Raw genomic sequence first — 12,689 nt, 5'->3', positions numbered from 1 at the left:
TGGTATATGGTGATAGCATGACCAGTCATCATTATGGGGTTTTTACCTTTAAAACCTATGCTCCTTTTATGTGGCCATCATTGAGGAAAAAAAGAAAGTGATTCCATTGTTCTTGAAGCGATGATTGCTCCATTAGTCTTCACTAGTAGGTGGTGTTCAGCATGACATATTAATAAATGCTTTTCTTTGGGCATGAACTTTCATGACATTCCTTGTAGAAAGCTTAACTGCTCTCAGATGCATCATTAGTGATAACCTTTATATGAGCTACTAGAAGTTCCTATAAAATGGGCCATAATATGTTGGGCTTTCCATTTACTATATACACACTACAGGTCTATGAAAGTCTAAGAATATACTTTATTTGCTAACTCTTGTCTACACAGTTTTTGATTATGGCTTGCCCTGACTATCTACCCTAGCCACCTGAGTTTGACCCAAAGGAGAATGAAAGCCTGTCTTCACTTTACCCTTTATCTCTCCTGACTAAGCCCCTCCTTCTCTCTTGTTTTGTCTGACCAACCACACTGCTGGTTCATCAATCTGACAGCTTGCTGATTCTCCTTCAATTTCAAGACCTTATCACCTTGTGCCAGTGGAACTCTCCCCCTCAACATTTGGTCTTTCTTTATGTGGTCTATGGTGAGTTTTCATAGGGTTATTGTTATTGGTCTCTGTGTTGTGATAGCTGGGGATATTTCTTTAAAATTGCAGCAAAATAAGAAATTACATGCAGGGTGTTTTCAGAAAGTCCTGAAAAGACTTGTATGATCTGATGTATAGGGAAGTGAGCAGAAACAAGATAATGTTGTGCACAGAGTCAGCAATATTGTTTGATGAAGAACTGTGAATGACAACTATTCTCAGCAATACAATGATCCAAGACAATCCCAAAGGTCTACTGATGAAATATCCTATCCACCTCCAAAGAAAGAATTGATCCTGATTGAACACAGAATGCAGTGTGCTATTTTTCACTTTCTTTTTTCTTTTATTCGTTTTCTTATACAAAATGATTAATATGGTAATGCTTTGCATAATTGCACATGCCTAACCCACATCTGCTTGTTGTCTTAGGAAAGGGGTAGGGAGGGATGAAAAGAGAGATAATATTTGGAATTTAAACTATAAATAAAAATGTTTATTATTTAAAAAATAAAAGGTTTCTCAATTTAAAAAAATGTAACAAAGAATGAGAACAGTCCCAGATATAAGAACAATAATGACTGCACTAACACCTTGAGTACCCACAAATTGTCGAGCTTGTGACTTGAAGAAGTGTTACCTCAAAGGTATACACCTTGGGTTACACAACCATCTCACAAATGCAGAGCATCTTGTGTACATAGGTGGCCTTAAATAATTGCCGTTTGTAAACAAAAGGAAGATAGTGTCATCACTGCTCTTTTTGGGCTTGCCCCTTACTCATCTGAATCACTTTCCACAAGTGTCTGCATATCTACCTGATACCTACACTTCTGTCTGCACCTCTGCACCTCAGTCTTCTGTATCTCCTTCACCTTCATACTATTCAAGCAATGACTGAGCTCTGTCATACCTCCATTCAATTGACTTACACCTTATATTGTTATTCAATTGGTTTCAGTTGTGTCTGACTCTTTGTGATTCCATTTTGGGTCTTCTTGGCAGAAATACTGGAGTAGTTTACCATTACCTTCTTCAGCTGACTTGACAGATGAGGAAACTGAGGCAAGCACAGTTAAATGACTTATCAGGTTCACACATCTAATAAGTGTCTGAGGCCCGATTTGAAGATAGGAACATGAGTCTAACCCCAGACCAGAGACTTTATCCACTGTATCACTGCTTCCACCTTTACTTTTAATTAAGCAGCCCATGGAATTTTCCTGACTCAAAGTATACACTGTGCTTTTATGTTGTTCTAACTTTGAAAATACAGTTACACCTGTGACTCTTAGCCAACATCCACACAATTCTGTATTATCTTCAAGAATGCAACATATCCCTGCTAAAATAGAACTTTTGTCTGGAAGAACTGTTTCAACAGGTTCTTTAAATACTGAACAAGATAACACTGGTCTCATCTGAAGTTGATATAGACCTTCGTCCTTCTCTCACTATCTATATGATGTACCAAGCTTGTTTCTTTAGCAGAAATATTATAATTTATTCAAACTATTCATTGAAGCTTAATATGTCAAAAGTTGTACCCTTTCCCCCCTTGTTATTACCCTTGTACCTCAGTAGAGGAATGACTCCTCTAGTATTTTGCATTGCCCATAGAGAACCTTATTGATCCATAAAAGATAGGTCTTTTTTTTGTGTGGGGGGCAATGAGGGTTAAGTGACTTGCACAAGGTCACACAGCTAGTAAGTGTCAAGTGTCTGAGGCCAGATTTGAACTCATCCACTGCGCCACCTAGCTGCCCCCAAAAGACAGATCTTTTAAGGATTGAAGGAAGAAATTATGAAAATATTTTTGAGTCCCCTACTCAGTTTAATCAGTTTTTACTCAGTTCATTGTGATTTATGGACATTATTGATTAAATTAATAAATTAAATATAATAGAGGGGGTTGAATTTAGTTACTGCTGTGAGAAAAAGAATTATAAAGATTATAATGAATAAGTTCACAATATATTGATGATAATATTACATTTGTTCATATTATAGCATAGACTGAAATTTCATTATTACTAATCAGGCCTGCTATTAACTTATGATAGGAATTTGCTGTGTTAGTACTACCTGTCATTCCTCTTAGAAAACTATACTAAAAAAAAAAAAAAGATTCCTTTCACTGCTGCCATGATTTCTGCCTTGAGAGAAATGCTGACCAAACATCCTGTGAAAAGCACCACAATACTATTGACAAAGTAGTGACTGATGGACATCACCCTCAGTTGATCATAAAAGTTTCCACACTTTTGAAGCTGACCCATCATGAATTCTATTTTACTAGCCACCCTGAGGAAGGTCTTAGATCCAATTGCTTAGTGACCACCAGTTTCCCTAATAAATCGATCATGCTCACAATTCTGCCTGAGTTGACTTTTGTAGCAGATTGAAATGTTGTGACCTACATGTGTATATGTGTATATTTGTGATTATATGCATAGGGGAGAGTATTTAAGTTGGTATAGTATGGTATATAATTTATCACCCTTCGTTGTTTATTTGTATGTGGATTGAAAAAATATTTTATTGATTTTCCCTTTTTCATTTTATTTTCTGGGCAAGTACCAAATGTTTCTCAGAAGGAAGAAAACACATTTCGATCACTCATCCAGGCTGTCTGTCTCTTTGTAAAAAAACAAAACAAAACAAAACAAAAAAATTAAAAAAAAAAACTGCTCTGTTTTGATAGGAAAAATGATAATGAACATAATTGTCTACCTCACTTTACATTCACAATTACTCTACTGATTCATTCTTTTTTTATTCATTCTTGATATTTGTGAAAGATATGTAGTCACATTGGAAATAGCATTTACATAGGAAATAGTTCTGCAATTCTTGACCATTTTTTCTCTAGTCAGCCAAGACAAGAAATAGCTTCTTTATATATTACATAAATACTGACCAGCTACTCAGATAAATGAACAAAGTTTTCTTGCCACTTAATCAACCCATTGATGCAGAAATATTTGAGAATTCTCTCTCTCTCTCTCTTTTCTTTTTACTTCAGATTTTGTTGGGTCTTAATTAAATTAATATAAATTAACAAGTGTTCTATGACATTTCTTCTTTTCTAAAGACCAGATTGTATCAAATATTAAAGCAGTCAAAAATTTTGTAAAATATTTCCTCTGCCCCAAATTGTTGTGATCAGTGAATATGTCTTCCTCTCTGATGAAATGACTGAGGAAGATAGATGGTAAACTTTAAAACAGAGGCAGCCAGAATCCTACTCATATATTATAGAACTCATTATTAAATTATTAGATAAAAAAAGTAATCTGAGGGGGCAGCTAGGTGGTGCAATGGATAAAGTGCCAGGACAACCTGAGTTCAAATGTGGCCTCAGACATTTTACGCTTAACTAGCTGTGTAACCCTGGACAAGTTACTTAACCCTCATTTCCCCACAAAATAAATAAATAAATAAAAATTAAAAGATAAAAAAGTCATATGAGAAAATGGCTATTGCTGTCACTTAGTATCACCTTTAAAACAGAAAGATAAAAATACTCAATGAAATGTACATGTAAGATAATCAGGAAGAGAGACATCAGGGTCCTTTCTATAATTCATGTCTTATTTTGATCATACTATATTTTTGTTTTTGTTTTTGATTTTGTTTTGGCAATTGGGGTTAAGTGACTTGCCCAAGGTCACACAGCTAGTAAGTGTCAAGTGTCTGAGGCAGGGATTTGAACTCATGTCCTTCTGATTCCAGGGCTGGTGCTCTATCCATTGTGCCAACTAGCTGCCCCATAATACTATATTTAAATATTTAAATGCTCCTTTTGTTTAGAAGCTAAGCAAATTGTAAACTAAAATACCCCAAATAGTAATTATGTAAAGAATGAACTTCAGACTCCCCACTCCTCTTTATTTCTAGCTTCACAAAAGCCTAAAAGCACTAAGAATCTACTTTTAATCTTTTTCCATGCTTCTTTGCACATTTATAGTGATATGTAAATCTATGAATTGCAAGTTAGTGTTTGGAAGGTTTAAATGTTAAAACTTGTTTTGAAACCAGCATATTATTCTGGGGCTCTTCTGTTTTACTATTTTAAGTTCATCTGCTACAGAATCCTACTCCCATATTCATCATAAAACATCAGTATAATGCTTTTTAATTTAAGTAAAATGAGCAAATTGAGGAAAATTAAGTAATTTGGGTCATAAAATCATAAAATGCAATTTTAAGCTAGAATGCACTGAATAAAATACAGACAAAAAGCTTACATTTGTTTTTTTTTATTAAATTCGTTAATCTTTTTAATGACTTATTGAATTGCCTAGGTTTTTGATGCATGATAAAAATTGATCTCAAGAGCCACAGGATTTTATGTTTTAGTGGGCTCTTTGAACATTAATTTTTCACTGACACTGATTTAGCCCAATATCTCATCCCAACCCCTACCTATGAGACTTTTTGAAAATTATAGAACGTGTGATTTATTATTTTAAATGGTAGTTCTAGAGCAAAAACAAAAATGAAATTTCTTGCCTTCCTGGTCCTGTGTCAGTCTGTCTCTACTCTAGGCAAATTTACTTTCTGTAAGGGGCTAAAATTCTAGCTATACTATCTAAAATCTAATGAGTGGTCGCCAATAAATTTTAAGCTTTAGCAAGATTATTTAAGTTTTTAAATATTTATTAAAGAGCATTAGGATCAGAGAGAAAGGTAAGAATCTAACTATTTCTAAGAGACCCCATCTTCCTACCCACCATGGCAAGATCAGGAACCAAAAGAGGAAAAAGCCTTCTCCCAGCGTCCACTTCCTACTTCTTGTCCTCCTCCCAGAAATGGAAGACTCCTCAAGTTGATTGACTGGTCGCCTTGATAGACAGTACCCATGAGCAAATGTCACTTCCTGATGCCAAGGACCTTGACCGCATGTCTTGCCCTCAGAGGCCTTCTCCTCATGGTGGAGCTTTCCTACAGTAAGTCTCCAGCAGGTGGCATCATTTCAATCGTTACAATTCTTTGCCCAATAAATACTACAGTCATGACCCTTTCGGGATACTCCCCCTGATATTTTCTATGCATCATATTTGGAATTTTTAACAACATAATCAAGCCCTAGAAGGGTGAAAAGAATCATATGAACTGGCTAAAATTTCTGATCCTTCCTATAAATTAGCAACAATAACCTGTTGGTGTTATATGGGAAAACCCAGATATTCTTACATTCAATCAGAAGGAATCAATTTGACAGTAATCATTTATTAATTGCCTACTAGATGACAGCATTGTGATAAGCACTGGGGATACAAAAGGGCAGTGGACTTTTTTTTTTTTTCTCTCAGTGAGTTCCTAATAACAAGTAACTGGCATAACTTAGGTGGGAAAGCAAAAAAGCTGACTTTTCACAGGATAACAAAGGCCTCTTTTTCCTTTAATCACCCTACAGTAATCTTGTTTGTGGGTCAGAAACCCATTCATTGGCAAAGTCAAGGATGTGACTTGTCCCTTTGGAAGATGTTGTTGTACCCTTGTCTCTCTGGCAACTATTATCTAAATGTATCCCTCTGCCTTTTCCCTTATCCTCTTCCTTATGTTCCCAAGATTTTCAATATAAGCCACAAGTCACATCCCCTTTTCCATGTTAAAACAGATCAAATAAATTTGCAAGGGTAATCCAGTCATTAGGAAACCTCTACCAAAGCAACTGTAGTAAATGAGAAACACTTTAGCACACAATGTAGGACAGCATTTTAGCACATTTAAACACATTGGTTGTTACACAGTACCTACATAATTAAATTAAGGAGATGCATTCCTGACCCCCCCCCACCAAAAAAAAAAAAAAAAACATCCACTGCAGAAAGGGCCAAATTGCATAGTGGCATTTGCCATAAGGAAGACGAATACCAATATCTTGTGGTGATAATTATTTTTTCCCTGAAAACAATATAGCTATCAGGTCAGGGTTTCAGTTCCCAGTGAATAAACATTTACAAAGGCCTATGATAACAGCACAGATATGTGTAACTTCTATAGGTGCGGTGTTTAGAGTAGCAAAGTTTCAGACAGGATAAATGACACAATAACTTCTTGCTGTTCAACCATTTCAGTAATTTCCTTCTGTTTATTACCCCATTTCTTTTTATTTGTTTGTTTGTTTTTGCAAAGATAGTTGAGTGCTTTGTTATCCTCCCTCCCCCCCCCCCCAGGTCATTTTATAGATAAGGAAACAAAGGCACACAGAGTAAATAACTTGCCCAGGGTCACATAGATGGTAAGTGTCTGATGTCAAATTTGAACTCAAGTCTTCTTGATTCTAGATTGGGCATTCTATCCACTCAACCATGTAAGCTGCCTTGGATAGAACACTAGTTTTGGAAGATGTCCTCTTATAAACATTGGCTAAATGTTAACTCAGGAAAATAACTTAATCTCTATTGGACCCAGGTGACTATGTAAATTCCAGTTGTTTTCAGTTGTGTCGAGCTTTTTGTTATCCCATATGGAGTTTTCTTGGCAAACTGGAGTGATTTGCCTTTTACTTTTCATCTAATTTATAGATGAGAAAACTGAGCCTGAACTGTTTAGGGAACAACTGAAGAGAAATTTCCTTCACTGAGAGTTAACTACAGGGATAAAATCACTGATCCTAATTACAATCAATGAATAAGTGAATAAGTAAATATATGAATAGATAAATAAGCACACAGATGTATATGCCAGTATCTAGCCCAAATATACTAAATTATTTTTGAACATGATATTACAAGAAGAAGGACTTCTATATAATGTATATTAGAAGTTTACCAGGTACATGAAAGAGAAACTAGAAAAGTGGAAACATGGAGGTAATAGGAACATTAAGAAAACTGAAATGCGAAAATAAGAGATGATAAAAATTTTAATATAGGAGTTGAAAATAAAGAACGGGAATGGGAGATGTTCTTAAGACAGAATTGATAGCTGTTGTAATTCCTAGAGACTGTTTAGAACTGGGGAACAAGTTTCAATCATAAAGTTAAAAATGGCTGATGTTTCAAGCCCATTTGACTGGAATAATGTCAGTATTGGGGGCAGCTAGGTGACGTAGTAGATAAAGCACCAGCCCTGGCTTCAGGAGTACCTGAGTTCAAATCAAGCCTCAGACACTTGACACTTACCAGTTGTGTGACCTTGGGCAAGTCACTTAACCCTCATCCCCCCCCCCAAGAAAAAGGAATAATGTCAGTGTCACCACAGAAGTGGATAAATACAAAGGAAGAATCGAATTAAGGTGGGAATTATTTGTTCAGTCAGTTTCGTAATTATTTGTTCAGTCAGTTTCATAATTATTTGTTCAGTCAGTTTGATGAAGGGATGGGAAAACAAGGTAAAGATGCCCCTCCCCCCCAAAAAAAGGTCAGAAAATTACTACTGGAGCTCAGGAGATAAATCATGATTCTAGACTCACTTTGAAAATCTTAAAAAAAATAATGAGATTACCAATTAAGAGTGTTTTCTCAGTATGACTCAGGGGGAGAGGTGGAGTGTAGAAAGAAATCCAGAGACAGGATAACCTGACTTTAGGACCAGTGAATGGTTGAGGTAAAATCAAGGAAAAGACTGAATTTGCTGACTCAGGATTCAGGTTTTATTACATCATTCTGCCTTATTTATCAATTATTATCTTGATAAAGGAGATATAGAAGTTTCTATAATAAATTAATTCATTAAGTAGTACAAATGAAGAATGATGGTTAGATAGATTCATATCTACAACTATGTTAACAAAAAAGTAGTTAGAATAGGAAGATCAAATTTGAATTTCAGATTTCTGACCCTCATGAGGGAAAGAATAAAAAAAGAGCAACAAATATAGTTTGTGGTCCACGACTAGGAAAATAAAAGTCAGAATAGGTAGTAAATAGATGCAAATAAAGTTGAAAACAAGATAAATGTAAACTCCCTAAGAAGGCATGACACAAAAGAATATTACTAAAGTTAAAAGAGTTAGGGTAGGGAATATGGAGGAAATATTTGGAACCACACATTTATCTAGATGGGGAAAAGGAAAAGCTCCAAAGTACAAAAATTGATATAGAGAAATGAACAACTTAAGTAAGTTCAAGAATGGATATTGGGGGTAGAGACAATATAGAAACAGACTAGCTTCAAAGTAATTGAAGCATAATTAAATATAGGAGCAAAGTATTGTTTTAAAAATTAAAAGAATGAAGTAATTAAGAAACAATATTTGTTGTGAGAACAAGCTACTCAGGTAGATAAAAACACATGTGATTTACAAAGAACATCCAGAAAACCTAAAAAAAAAAATGAAAGGAATAAGAATGGGATACCCCTTACTCCTTGATATGATTATTCCAGACTGAAAAGATTATATAATTTTACAAGAGCTCAAGGAGCAAAGGGATAATTAAAAACTGTAATCAGAAATGTGAAATACTCTTTCTTAATATATTGAAGGGAAAGGAAGTAGGGAGCCAAGACATAAGTTTCTGTTAGGAAGATAAAGGGAAAGGTGTACTTACCGTATTGTTTTTGCTACTGCTGTTTTTGCTGTTTTTTATGTTTGATTTAAGATTGAGGAATAACTAAAATATTTAGAGGAAAAGAATAAGGAGCTAGTAGAAGGGATGCTATTTCAGATTAGGATAATAGTGAACAATGGAATAATACTTCAAAGAAGGATGGGATCAAAAGTACAGGTGCAGAATTTTGCTTTGCCACAGGAATGAACTGCCTCATCTTCTAGGCCCATTGCTCTATCCAGTCAACAACATAGGATCCTAATAGTTTATCATCACACACACTCATATAATCCTGAAATGTATAAACAAACAAACAAGCACACATACTATTTCTTTAAATAAAGAGTGGATTCATATTAACATAGATTAATTCAATGAGGTAGAAAAGTTAAAAATTTGGGGAAATTTTATTAAAATGTGAAATGCTAAATAATAGTTAAGAATGCTTTATAATTTTAATAAAGATAAGTTTAGCATAGAAAAATACAAATTTTGTTATTATTCTATATTTACAAATATTTTCAAAGCCTAAAGAAATTAGATGGAGGAAAAACAACCATCAATGAAATCTAAATGAAAAAGGAGTCCCTGTATGTTATTTTTGACCTCTTAAATTAATTTAGATTACTCTGAAAATAAGACTGACAGGATGGATTTTCTTGTAAATGAATAGAAAGTGAGGGAATGTTGATAGAATTCAATATTTCTCTCATAGCAAATTATCACACAAATAGTTTTCTTACTGCTTGGATACATAGTAAACACCAGTAAGATATCTACATTTAAAATATTGACTCTTTAAGGTAGATTAGAGATGGTGTGTGTAAATTGACATGAATTTTGAATATAGTGAGAAATATTACCAGGTACTTTCATTAGAGTAACTATAAGAACAACATGGAATAAGTGTCAGCAGATGCATTTTCAAATAGAAATATGTACTTTGCTTGTTAATCTCTCCTAGTAGTTCAGTTCTATAAAACTATCAGATTAAATCTAAGGAAAAGAAAGAGAAATATTGTTTTGAAAATATTCACTTAGCATATTTAAAAGCATGCCAACTCTATCCAGGTATCCCTGGGTAAAATGAAGAATCAAAGAGAAAAACATAGTAACTGCTGGGACACATACATAGGAAGAAAAATGTAAACATAAGATCCTTATTTCATTTCCAAGCCTCAAGAAGGAGGGAAGATTTTTAGTTATATGTTGAATTTATGTAGTCATTACTTAATTTAAACAGTGTAAATCAGGATATTTGTTTGCTTGCTTAGTTGTCCAGGTGAATCAAATTGATGAAATGGTTTCAAATATTTTTTGTTTGTTTGTTTTTGCTTTTTTTGTGGGGCAATGAGGGTTAAGTGATTTGCCCATGGTCACACAGCTAGTGTAAAGTGTCTGAGGCTGGATTTGAACTCAGGTCCTCCTGAATCCAGGGCCAGTGCTTTATCCATAGCTGCCCCCTCAATCCTTTTTTGTTTTTTTGTTTTTGTTTTTGTTTTTGTTTTTTGTAAGGCAATTGGGGTTAAGTGACTTGCCCAGGGTCACACAGCTAGTAAGTGTCAATTGTCTGAGGCTGGATTTGAACTCAGGTACTCCTGAATCCAGGGCCAGTGCTTTATCCACTGTGCCACCTAGCTGCCCCATTCAATCCTTTTTTTAACTTTATACTGGTAAGCTGGATACAACTGGAACCAAAGTTTTGTAAGCCAATAACCAAATGCTTACATTTATATCTGTTAATTCAGCACATTTTAGGGAGTACACAACAGTTATATCCTTACAAATAATGTATCATGACTTTCATATTTTGTGCATCAAAAACAGTCTGATACTTTTATATTGCTGTATAGTGCCCATTAAGGTGCCTGCCTCCTAGGAGTCATTTAGTTATTAATTTAGTTATTAAATAAATGGTTAATTAACAAAGTTACTTACAGATATCTTTATTTGGGTAATATCGATTCTGGTTATTTTAGAATAATATGTATTGTTTTTTTCTTAAGTAAATTACAAAGGCTCAATCATGCAAAATGTATTTGGGAAATACTATTGTCTTAAAAAAGAACCAAGTTTTTCTTCATCTTACTATTTCATTGATCTCAGGCTTTTCTTAAGTCATGCAGTCTTTGTTCAAGAAATCTTTTATCTTAATTTCTGATGGAAATTTAATTCCCTTGAAATCTACCATTTGGCTTTGATTGGCTTGGCTCACTCCTCTCTCTGCCAGCCAGTTAATGATCTGAAAACAAAAACTTAAATGCACTATTAGATTCTTTGCTCCAGATTAGAAGCACCAAAAAGGACAAGCTCTGCCATTCCAGAGGGATACTTCCAATTCAAAAAACAACCTAAGCCTAGACAGATGAACTTGGCATGCCTTCAGGTATTTGGATCTGTCCCAGGTTTAACTTAAAAATCATTTGGGTCTAGTAGTGTTCCAGATGGCTTGAATTATTATAGTTAAGGCTTAGAGAATCATAGAATCTCAGAGTGAGAGAAGACCTCAGAGGACACTTAGTCCAAAATGTCACTGAATGGGAATTTTCTTTATAAAACATTTCCAATAAGTAACCATTTAGTCGTCTTAAGGATGGGGAACTCACTATCTCCTAAAGGAGCCCATTCATTCATCATTTGGAGAGCTCAAATTTTGAAGAAAATTTCCCTTATATTGAGCATGAATTGTTCTCTGCAACTTCTACAAATTGTATCTAATTCTGCCCTTAATTAGCATTGGCTTTGCATTGTGTCTTGGACACTCCAATTAAGAACCATGCAAATTATTTGAATAAAGTGAAAAATGACAATATCCTTCCTAAATGCGATACATAAGTGCATATTTTTCATTTATTAATTCATTCACTCATTCATTCTGGACCAAATGGAGTATTGTAGAAGTGATCCAACCAGAGCATATTTTACTAGAAACTGCTTGGTTTCATATCCGTTTAGAATCTGAAAGATGTGTGCTGACATACTGCACTTGGTTCAAAATATGCTTTGTTGTTGTTCAGTCATTTCATTCATGTCCTACTCTTAAAATTGCTTGGTTGTCTCCTTTGACTATCAAGTGGGTAATGTCTTTTAATCTTATAATTTATATATTATATATAATTATATTAATATATTAAATTAATATGTTATAGTTATTATTTTATGTTATACATATATTGTATATATGTATGCAGACATAGATACAGAGAAACACAAATATATATGTGTATATATGTATGTATATTTATGTATGTATGTATGTATGTATGTGTGTGTGTGTGTATATATATATATATATATATATATATATATATATATATATATAAAAGAAATGAGGCCTTTTCAGAGGAATGTTGTGATTAAAAATATTTGCTTTTTTTTCCCAATTTTTGTTGCATTTGTTTTGTTTGTATAAAGCCTTTTAAATTGTGTGGAATAAACAAACGGTTCTATGATACCTTTCCCTTAATTAGTCATGATTATTACTATTATTATTAGATATAAAAGTTATTTTTCCCTTCCTCTAATTTATATGGAACAGTA

This window comes from Dromiciops gliroides, chromosome 6 (assembly GCF_019393635.1).
Source record: "Dromiciops gliroides isolate mDroGli1 chromosome 6, mDroGli1.pri, whole genome shotgun sequence".
In the NCBI taxonomy this organism is placed as follows: domain Eukaryota; kingdom Metazoa; phylum Chordata; class Mammalia; order Microbiotheria; family Microbiotheriidae; genus Dromiciops; species Dromiciops gliroides.
This window is presented reverse-complemented; position numbering follows the sequence as displayed.